Raw genomic sequence first — 12440 nt, 5'->3', positions numbered from 1 at the left:
CGCATCTTTGTTCTCATGAGGAAAACACGACGGCAAATATATGTCTATGTAAACATGCATACCTCATTATAAAGCTGTCAAGAACTGAGAAATTTTCATTAGTAAAATGAAGATTTATATAAACTAGGACTGAATGCACAAGACTATAGTAATTATTTCTCCAAGAAAACAAGCATGAAATATGTTCTTGCTGCAAGAATATAAATCATTCGTCGAAAAGGCAGACTCAAAAGGCCAAAAGGCAATGATAACTAGTGAAATTGTTTTGGTCATGTGACCTAAATTTGCGCAGAATTTAAATTGCAGACAGGCGTGGCTATAAAGCATCTATAGCATGAGATACCAAATATAAAACAATGAAATTTATTAAAAACACGAGGGTGAAAATACCTTATGCAAGAATAAAACATTAGATCAGCACTAACAAAGATGAACACAGTGTAATACAAATGGGTACGTAAAGAATCAAATAGACAAGGCATACATCTATAACGGGCAGGGCTGAAAAGAAAATGAAGCAAATGAATGCGACGCTTTCCCATCTTATCGAAAAATATTGATCTTACATTGATGAAAGTTATCATGTAAAATGGCAGGACATGTGAAAAAGGAGACTTGTCCAATTTATGTTACAATAGCGCTCTAGTCATGAGAAGGTGACTATGATATATTTAAAGGGAATAATAATTAAAAATGCGAATATGAAAGTTGGATACCAAGAAATCATGAGAATGAAACAAATACGTGTCACACACTGGCATTGAGAAGTGTCCGTGAGGCAAAAGGGTCATAATGCTTTAGAAAGTAATAAACAAAAATCTCTATCCTTCCATTATTGACAATGAAGTCTCTTGACCCGAACGAAGTTGTTTGTCTACGATTTCTCGACGACCTCTGCTTAATTAGCTCTGATATATCTTTGATAGCGGTTTTATTCTTATTCTTGCTACCTATCTCTCGTTTAAAATTGAGCAGACTAAGCACTTGCCTATATTGTCCAACTTGTTCAACTGCAAATTTTAGATTACAACTCATTTTATTACACTGGAAATTGGCGCGGTTGCTTGTTTAAATCCATTTCCACACGGGTTCTGCAGGCTAAATGACGTCGTAGGAGACGACCTCTGAAATATTACACGTTCATCCTCATGAGACGATTCTGAATCCGATTCCGATTTCTGCTTTTGAGTGCCCGACTTTTGTAACGGTTAATTTGAAAATGTCGCTCCTAAGAGATTGTTATAGGAACACGGGCAAGCATGTATATACGATTCAAGTGCAGTGTACGCAGTGTTGTTTTTACAACGGTAGAGACCTGCAATTTGCACATAGACCGTACCAACAGGCTTTAATATTTACTCGATTTAACAGTTTTATCATATTTACGCTTATGATGTGAAACCGTTTTGTTTGATTCTCTCTCAGTAATTTGGGAGGCATATTGCATGACTATGTCGTCTAATTTTACATATTTAGTGTCCTATTTTGTTTACTTCTTATATCTTCTAAGATATGCGTCGAAAGAGAGTCTGGGATGACGTCCAAGCATCAGATAGTGTAGCTAGTAGCTGTACATTGTATGCTCATTTTCAAAGAACAGAATCGACCACTGCATGCTTTTTTGTCGTCCAGTCATCTTTCTGATTATCTTCCATCTAATCAACCCTAATGCAAAAGGGCTTTGTAAAAAGGTCTTGTTTTTGTCTGTGCTCTTTGGATTTACTGTTGGTTTGGCTTGTGCATAGCTGGTGAGGTGATCACTAATGATGAGTACATTTTTGTATCCGACTCGACATTTATTCCAAGTAAAGATAGTCAATACGGTTAGCTGCATATGATATATCGTTTTTGAATGGTTTTTAGATCTGCGCTATTCCTTTTAGAAGTATTTCTTCTACAGTGAGGACAGCACTGGATAATATTATTTATTACTTATGGTTGGACAGTGTCATCTAGAGCGAAGCAATTCAACAGTCCTATCGCGACATTGCTGTCCAGTGTAAAGATTTCATGACTGAAGATAGATGTTTAGATGTTAAGATGACAAATCAAGTTGAAGTCATTAGTATCTATTTTCCCTAACAGAGAAATATAAAATTCCATTTTTCAAGAAAAGTTCTACTCTTTTTCTTCAAGACTGGATGTTTTTCGACATTTTCTGGGAGAAAATCTTTTAATCGATATTATGCCTAGAAAATATTCGATAACTCGACCAATGTGCTTATCGACGTTTTGGTCTGCATTTATGTTGCAGGCAAAGTATGCTTCACCCAATTCCAAGTTATGCAGAGTACGGTGGTTCACAAACCTTTTTTATGTAAAGCTGGTGAATGCATCCACTACCATCTACTGAAGAAAGAATTACATTGTGGGAACAATGGGAGAACTTTGGTCCATCACTGAGTGTCATCGTCGGAACCAGAATAATCAAAATAGCGTTAACCAGTCTAACACAAGCAATTACGTCAGAATCCCCTGGCTCACCTGCCGTAGAATGAATGTACTCCTATCTGAACATTAGAAACCCATCTTCTCTTTTATTCTCCCATATTTGTCATGTGGACAACGGTCAGAAACGAATCTGTTGAACTCATTTTGGTGAGATCGAAGTTATCCAGTTCAGTTGCAGGTCTACGACTGACTCGAATTGCGTTCTTAATGTCTCATGCGGAAACTTTCTCTACATTGTCGGCTCTGAATCATTTCAAATTCCAGAAAGCAACTTTTATCATCTAATTTTGCTTCTTAACTATATGTCTGACATGAAAGGCGAGTATCTTTTCCAAATATTCGTCATCATTGTTCATATGTTCTTACTTGTTCTGCCGATTTAATAATGTATATCGGGAGATCGCTTCTCTGAGAAAGATAGGCTGATTGTAGTGTCCGCATCATTACAGATAAGATCCATTCTAATGATGACACCTTCAATTAGATGTCTGTAGTGGAACATCGGCACACGGTTTGCTCTGAGCCACAGGACACTTCCACTGGATCATCCGGGAGAGATCAATGCTTCGAGAGTCCATTTTCTAGCATCATTACATAGCCACGAAGTTGTAGTTCGCGAAAGAAGTCAAATGTCTGTGAAACGTTGCATATAGGTTTGACCCCGTTCTCAGTTGGCTGTTGTGAATTCTTCTACCTTGCAACCATGGATGTAATGGTGAAAATTATCCGCAAGTGTCCTTTTCAATGAGAGGAATTTTACCTTTAGTGCAGAATATTTTATTTCTCATATTCCTCTATGTGCATGATCATGTTTTCCAGTTTAGAACTCCGGTGCAGAATATTTCGTTGAGAAATGTGATCAAAATAATTATTGATTTTTCTTCATTGTAGGATGGGAGAACTCTGCCCTGGCCATCGGGTGTAACTTTCCTACACCAATGCATTGGAATGATACTATTATTCCAGCAGGCCAAAGTCTCTGCTAAGATATGGTATAAATCGCTGCTTTCTCTCTAGCTCTTCCTATCAGACCATCACGACTCTGCGCAGGCTAAACCTGGATGACATGTCATAAAGCCATATTATCTCATTAAAAGTCATTTGTTCTGCATGACCCCATCTGCATTCGTTTTGCTTCTTCGTGCTTGAAGGTTTTCACTTTTTCTTCTCGAATTGCTTCACCGTTTACAATTATCTACCCAAGCACATAAAATGCCCCCACCCATTTTCTATGCATCCAAATTTTCGTTTATGTTAATTTGAAGGTGGATGCCGTGTTCTACTTTAGCTAATGTATCAATAAGACCGTGCAAATTACGATAACCAGGAGAGAGAAAAAAAACTACATTCTATTTTGGCTTCTTAAAATTTTTCCTTAATGGAAAACCGCAAGAAAATACCATATTCATGAGACATTTTATAGTTACTGAGATATTTTGCTATAGCCTCATTGTAAAACGCATATGGTTCACTATCACTACTCTTGTTGCACGGTATCAAAACTTTCTTTTGGGGCCCCGAGTGGCCGAGTGGCCTAAAGCGCTCTCCGTTACGGATCACTGCCATCTCACCTCTGTCTGCGTGGGTTCGAGTCATGGATTCAGCCAATGTGGGTATGTGAGAAAGCTTGCCAGTAGCTTCTCGTGGGTCGGTGGTTCTTTCCGAGGTTTTCCCGGGTTCTTCCTCCACCATTAATACTGGCCGCCATGTATAGCCTATCGTGTGCTGAAAAATGGCGTTAAACCCTACAATAACAATAACAATAACTTTCTTTTAAACTCATTCTTTAAGACTCATTCTTCGATTAATGTGTGTTGTATTTGTTACAGTTGCATTGGCTGCTGTGTCGATGATGAATACCCTCGTGATGCACCCATAAAAGAAAGTAATCACAAATATGTGTTTGTAATTAACCGTTTAAACGTTTCTCGTTCGCACGTTTGGCTTCTACTCTCTATGGTGAAGAAAGTTTATGAAAGAGTTATGTTTATCTTAAATTATGGGAAAGCACAATGATCTGCCAAGATCTAAATTAAAAGATTTCATTTGGTTTTATCCAGAGCATAGCAAATAGTATTGCTTCGGTATTAGTGTTTTTGCGTAAGTAGCTCCGTCTCGAAACGTTCTTATTTTATCATTCATGATGTTTGCTTGATATCTGCATTGTTTTAATGCATTGTTTGCATTATCCTTTGTGTACTCGTAAAACAACATGCACGTACGCAGTACCAACATGACTTAATGGTACACACCATAAACCGATAAAGAATCATGTATTTTTTTTTTGTCAGCATGTGTAATATTCCGTACAGATGTAGTGCATGAAGCAGAAGTCTTTGTATAGAAACAAAATTTAAATAATGTTATTTTGTTTTAGTGACAGCGTCCTTGGCCATGTAGCTGCTCAGCCCATAATAACCAATATTTCTTGTATTAGGTACAAATAAATGATTTAAATTTCACTGAATTGTGACATCTAAAACTTATATCTAGTCATGCTTTGCTTTTGTCAGAAGTGACCTTCACGTCTGAGCTACTGTTCATACAAAGGGTTACTTGTGAGGCTAAGTGGAAGAAACGTGCTGAATTTCGTTAAATTCTTCTATAACTTATGTTTTTATCAGGATATGAAATGTATGAGCAGTTTTTTCTCAACAGTGTGACCTTATCTATTGAGATACTTATCTGCGAAGCAATGTTGTTGTTGTCCTTTTCTGTTGCTCTTTTATCATGAGGTTATGGGGCACGCAAAATATGTAATTTCGTTCTATATGGTTAAATTTTCACCTTGGATGAAATACAGATATAAATGATAGTTTTAACAGCAGTGACCTTGACTCGTATCAATATAGATTTTTGTTGGACCAAACTAAAAATATGTACCAAGATGCATTCGTATCTGTGCAATAGAGGTTGAGTTATTATTCTGCAATGAAATGCATAGGCCACCTTTGCTTATAGCAGCAGTGACATTGACTACGAAGCTACTAACATCCCTAATCAATCGGGCTCTTTCTGGGGTTAAGGGTATGCAATTACAATCCATCTGTGGATTTAGTTTTGTAAAAATTAATATATCATCCGAAAATGAAATGCAACTGCCAGATCTATTTTCAGAACAAGTGGCCTTAACATTTTAGCCACTGGACCCCTCTCAGTAGATTGTTGCCTGAGCTAACAGAAGCTAATGCCTTTAATTGCGTTAAAATCTTTTCAACGGAGCTAAACTAATCCTCCGGAAATTAAATGATGCCAAATCTATTTTTAATAATAGTGGCTTTAATCCTTAAGCTACTAAGGACCCAAATCAATAGAATTATTTATGTGACTAAGGGATACGTATTTAATTTTTTCACTAATTCCTGTTATCATGAACTTAAGTGTGAATGGTCAAATTTCTGGCGATCTAAGAAGAATACATTAGTTAAGACCAAAGAACCATTAATTAGATTTATTGAGACAGGAGCGTATCATATTGCCATACTACCGTGTACGGTAATGTCCTTTAGAGGGAGAATTTTGTTCCTAATTAAGCATTTGTTTATACAGTAGCCAGACGGACTATTAGGGACACGGAAAACTTCATTTTCATGGTAAAGTTGTCACAATTGAGAAATCGCAGTAACTCTGTTACTCAAACTACCAGGTCAAGCTGACCCTGACTTTGGAGCCTCTAAAAAAAGGCGACAGAGATATTTGAATCTGACTGATTACGTTAAATAAGGGGCGTGTTTCCCACACAAAATTTTCTAGGTTTTAATATCGCCCACATCGGAAATTTTAATCAGTCTAAGCTTTTCTGCGAGAGAAAACAAAGTAGGACTCCTTGGGATTTGCAAGAAATTCCTCGCAAAAGAAATGTTGTCCAAAAGGGACTATTGTCGAAAGGAACCGACGAAATAATTTGCCGATTAGAGGGAGGAACGTTGAAAGCAAAGGGAGAAAATAGCTTCTGAGACGTATTATCCTGAGACGTATTTGAGGCGTATTATCCTGAGACGTATTATCCCGAGACGTATTATTCTGAGACGTATACTGAGAAGTATAGAGAGAAGTGCAGTGAGACGTATAATCCTGTGACGCAATCCTGCGACGTATTAATTTCTGAAACGTATTCTGAGAGTATCCTGAGACGGATGGTGGAAAGTAGCATCCTGAGATCCAAGGTTCTGAACAGCTACAGTGGAAGCAGAACAAACTGAGAACGAGCAGGTTATGCAATCGTACAAGACGTTGACTTCGATTGTTCACTCGATCATATGATGAACTAAATCTATCAGTAAACAGATCGGCTGTTTTATTTAAATCTATTTGCATTTTCTTTGTAATTCGGTGAAAGTTTAATTTCTAAAAGCAGAGTATATTCCTCATGTAATGAATTTTCACAATTGTTTTATGTAATTGATTAAATTGTTTGTTTACATGGACGGGGGCTCGTGTTGGTTTGTTCTATATACCTGCTCAGATCTCTATCTATTTCACCTATAAGCTTCACCACTTATATCTATATTTACTAGAACCGGGCAATAACATCGAGGGCGGTCAACCCCTAGATAACGAAAACCAAAAATTAAGCGGGACACCCACCAGGGAAAACAATCCCCGCCTTTACAAGTTAGGAGCTTTCGTCAGGGATATCAGAACATTTTCATTCGAGTAAAAGAATCTGAGCAAATATTGAACAAAACCAGTATCTAGATAGTAATAATTCCAGTATTACTATAAGAAATAAGGATCAGAGTGAATCGAGTCATTGTGTGCTTTTTAAAATTTTTATACATATATATTGTGCATGCAAATTTCTTGCCATTTATTTCCATATTGTGATGAAAATATTGCAAGAATTGAGACACACATACCTTTGCTATCAAGACGTATTCTAAATTTGTGGAGTAAAGTGGAAAATTTCCTTTGTATCCTCTTGTGAGAAGAGATATTTTGGCAAATCCCGCAGTAATAAATTACGCCTTGTTAGTGGGTAAGCGCTGCACTAATTTGGGGAGGCATTCCAGCTGCGTACTGTCCGTTTATTTATTGATTGATTAGTACAGGGACCGTCTGGTTTAACTGAGTCAGGCATACGATAAATACGTGAGGGGCTATTTTCAAATAGGGCAGTAAAACTTAAATTATAGCTAAAAGACTTAATTATTGTGTCACCTTACAAGTAGACCAGGATGGCGACAGACAGACAATTAGTTAGGGAATTTAAGTCAATAGGAAGAGAAGAGTTAGGTCACGATGGGGCCCAGTTAGCGGAATTTGTCGAACGAAGTGTTAGGGAACACAAGGAGCAATTAACCGCGGAACGAGAGAAAGACAGACAAGCAGCTGAGCGTGAACTAGAGAAAGACAGACAAGCAACTAAGCGTGAACGAGAGAAAGACAGACAAGCAGCTGAGCGTGAACGAGAGCTCGAACTAGCCAGATTGCAGGCCGAGGAAAGAGAACGAGAGAAAGACAGACAAACAGCTGAACGAGAGCTCGAACTAGCCAGATTTCAGGCAGAGTAAAAATCTAAAGAACGCGAACATATGTTAGTCATGGAGAGACTGAGGATTGAAGCCGAGTTCAGGAGGGGTGAAGATCTGAACGAACGTTCACGGTCCGCAAGTAGACGATCTGAAGACAGACGACCAATACAGATCACCATGCCTATGTTCAATGACAAGGACGATATTATTGACAACTTTTTAACACAGTTCGAAAAGTTGGCACTGGTTCATCAGCTACCCAGCAAAAAGTGGGCTATCAATGTTTCAGCATTCTTACAGGGAGCCGAGAAAGACGTCTACCACAATATGACACCGGAGGAGGTAGACGACTACGACGCTCTGAAGAAAGCGCTATTACGGCACTATAAGCTGTCGGCAGAAACGTTCCGGAAACTCTTTAGAGAATCGTCGAAGAGAGCTACCGAAACGCACGCGCAATTCCATAGCCGAGTACGCATAATTTTTGATAAATGGATGAAAAATGTCTGGCACCGCGCTAACGTATGAAGGCACACGCGAAGAAATTTTGAAAGAGCACGTCTTAAGTATGTACAGGAAGGACTTAATAGTGTTCTTAGCGGAGCGTGAGTTCTCGACCTTGGAGGATATAAGCGTGATGGCCGAGCGATATGAGAGCGCGCACTCGCGTCCAACCACCTGGGGTGGCAGGGACCGACCTGGAATCGGTGAGCATAGAAAGACCACTGAGGTGGCACCCCAAAACGGAATGGACAGAATGATGGGAGGCCAGGGGCAGGAAATCTCAGCCGAGAACATTTCCGTGGGTCGTGGAAGACTCAGGGGGTAGAGAAAGATGCCACGGGGAGGAAAGGTGAGCTGGTGTGTTACGGCTGTAACAGACCAGACCATGTCGTTAAGGATTGTAGAAAGTATCGTCCGACAACGATTAATTCGGTAACTCCGAATACTGTTAAGAGACAAGAAACAGTGGAGTTGACTAATACAGCGGTAGCTACGGTTAACGGCGAGAGGGCAACCGTACTGCATGATACTTGCTGCAGATATCCTGCCTTGGTGGATAGTAAGTATGTCAAACCTGGGGATTATACAGGCGACACGGTTGAGGTCCAGTTTGCTAACCGGACGAAGGATTCGCTTCTGGTCGTTAGCATTGATCTTGATTCACCGTATGTAAAGGGACGAATTCAAGCAGCGTGTTTGTCGGGACTGTCTCATGATGTAATATTAGGTTGTATGTATGTGTTGCCACAACCTAACCCTATGACGTGTACACCTGTATACGTCGGGTCTGTTGAGACGAGGGCTATGAGGCGAAGGTCAGGGTCAAAGCCGCTACGACCTACGGCTTCGCCCATAGACAATTTGCTACCTGACGAGTTGAGGAAACTTCAAGAGGAAGATTTGTCTCTCAACAAGGTACGCAGGTACGCAAAGGATGGGTCTATACGGAGAATGTTAGATGGCGAGGTGAAGTTCGCGACGAAAAACGGTATTTTGTATCGGTACGCCAAGAAAGGGACCGATATGTTCAAGCAAGTTGTTGTGCCCAATAGCGAAGCGAGCGGAAGTGCTTAGGCTGGCACATGAGGGTCTACTTGGAAGCCACATGGGCGTGGCGAAGACCAGAGATAGGTTAGTGAGGGAGTTTTACTGGCCAGGTGTGTATGGGGATGTTCGGAGATATTCTTTGTCGTGCGACAAATGTCAGCGAGTGGCACCTAAGACCTCCCATCGCCCAGTGCCACTAGGAACCACCCCACTGATTGACGAACCTTTCTCGAGGGTGGCGATGGACCTGGTAGGTCTGATAAGGCCGGCGGCAGAAAGCGGTAATCGTTATATATTAACGATAGTAGATTACGCCACTCGGTACCCAGAGGCAGTGGCCTTGAAGAAAATTGACTCAGTCACGGTGGCTGAGGCCTTGTTAGGAGTTTGGTCTAGAGTTGGTGTCCCTGAGGAGATACTGACTGACCAGGGGACGCAGTTCGTGAGCCAGGTGATGGAAGAAGTAAAGAGACTACTATCTATTAGACACCTGACGACTACCCCGTATCACCCGCAGTGCAATGGTTTGGTGGAGCGTTTCAATTGGACATTGAAACAGGCTCTGAAGAAGCTATGTGAAGGTCGACCTAGTGATTGGGATCGATACCTTCCCGCGATACTGTTTGCGTATCGAGAAGTACCACAGGCAAGTTTGGGTTTTTCACCTTTTGAATTAGTATATGGAAGGACAGTCAGGGGACCCATGGTTGTGTTAAAACAATTATGGACGGATGAGAAGGCATCTGAGGAAATGCGAACAACATACCAATATGTTGTTGATCTCCGCAACAAGCTGGAAGGGGTTTCGAAATTGACTCAAGAGAATCTCTGTGACGCAAGTGGGTGTCAAGCCAAATATTACAACAAAAGGACGAAGGAACGTCACTTCGAGGTGCGTGACAAGATGTTGTTGTTGCTACCGTTAGAGCACAACAAACGTCAAGTCTCATGTAGGGGACCATTCTTGGTAACGGAGAAAAAGGGTGGACAGAACTACCGTATCTGGGTAGGAGACAAGGAGAAGTCGTACCACGTAAATCTCCTGAAACGTTACCATGAAAGAGAAGCACCCACAGAGTTCGTGGTTGCTACGGTTGTAACGGAAGATGTCGACGACAACGGAGGAGAGGCGAAAGTACTCCCTAGTTGTCCTTTGACGAGGGAAGAAACCTACGTCGACGTTGTGCTTGACGGGACGTTAACGTCAGAGCAAAGTAAGGAAGTGGATTCGTTACTTAAAGATTATTCGAGCGTCTTGATAGAACGACCTGACAAGACGGAGTTGGAGGAGTTCACCCTGAAATTACGGGATGAAAAACCAGTGAAGTTAAAGCCATATCCGCTACCCTATGCAAAATTAGAAACTGTCCGAAATGAAATTCAAGCTATGATAGACCTGGGAGTTATATTGACTGACTTAACTAGAAAAAAGCTCTGACGAAAGTTATATGGACTGACGCATGTGAACGAGCATTTCAGACCTTAAAGGACAGACTGACGTCAGACGCAGTAGTGAAATTGCCTGATGTGACACGAGATTTTGTCTTACGTACTGACGCTTGTGATAGAGGTTTAGGGGCAGTGTTATTACAAGAGCATGACGGAAGCTTATTCCCAGTTGCTTACAGTAGCAGGAAATTGTCGACTGCAGAACGCAATTATTCGGTCTCTAAGAAAGAATGCATGGCAATTATCTTTGGGATAACTAAATTTCAACGTTACCTGTATGGACGAAAATTTATTTTGGAAACTGACCACCAACCACTAGCTTATTTAGCACAAGCTAAGTTGACAAATGGACGACTAATGACATGGTCATTATTTCTACAGCAGTATCAAGTCCAGGTGCGATACATTAAAGGCAGCGAGAATGTAGGAGCTGACTGCTTAAGTAGACTAAGGACGTCTGAGGTGAAGGGTTCACCTGAGGTCGTATAACTGAATAAGATTAGATCTCCAAAAATTTGGAGAGCAAAATCCCTGATTTTACTCTTCAAGGAGGAGCCTATGTGAAGGGTCAAATTTCTGGCGATCTAACAAGAATACCTTAGTTGAGACCAGACAACCATTAATTAGATTTATTGAGACAGGCGCGTATCATATCGCCATACTACCGTGTACGGTAATGTCCATTAGAGGGAGAATTTTGTTCCTAATTAAGCATTTGTTTATACAGTAGCCAGACGGACTATTAGGGACACGGAAAACTTCATTTTCATGGTAAAGTTGTCACAATTGAGAAATCCCAGAAACTCTGTTACTCAAACTACCAGGTCAAGCTGACCCTGACTTTGGCACCTCTGAAAAAAGGCGGCAGAGATATTTGAATCTGACCGATTACGTTAAATAAGGGGCGTGTTTCCCACACAAAATTTTCTAGGTTTTAATATCGCCCACATCGGAAATTTTAATCAGTCTAAGCTTTTCTGCGAGAGAAAACAAAGTAGGACTCCTTGGGATTTGCAAGAAATTCCTCGTAAAAGAAATGTTGTCCAAAGATGACTATTGTCGAAAGGAACCGACGAAATGATTTGCTGATTAGAGGGAGGAACGTTGAAAGCGAAGGGGGAAAATAGCTCCTGAGACGTATTATCCTGAGACGTATTTGAGACGTATTATCCTGAGACGTATAGAGAGAAGTGCAGTGAGACGTATAATCCTGTGACGCAATCCTGCGACGTATTAATTTCTGAAACGTATTCTGAGAGTATCCTGAGACGGATGGTGGAAAGTAGCATCCTGAGATCCAAGGTTCTGAACAGCTACAGTGGAAGCAGAACAAACTGAGGACAAGCAGGTTATGCAATCGTACAAGACGTTGACTTCGATTGTTCACTCGATCATATGATGAACTAAGTCTATCAGTAAACAGATCGGCTGTTTTATTTAAATCTATTTGCATTTTCTTTGCAATTCGGTGAAAGTTTAATTTCTAAAAGCAGAGTATATTCCTCATGTAATGAA

Source organism: Sinohyriopsis cumingii, chromosome 18 (genome assembly GCF_028554795.1).
Source record: "Sinohyriopsis cumingii isolate HCF-2022 chromosome 18, ASM2855479v2, whole genome shotgun sequence".
Lineage (NCBI taxonomy): Eukaryota > Metazoa > Mollusca > Bivalvia > Unionida > Unionidae > Sinohyriopsis > Sinohyriopsis cumingii.
This window is presented reverse-complemented; position numbering follows the sequence as displayed.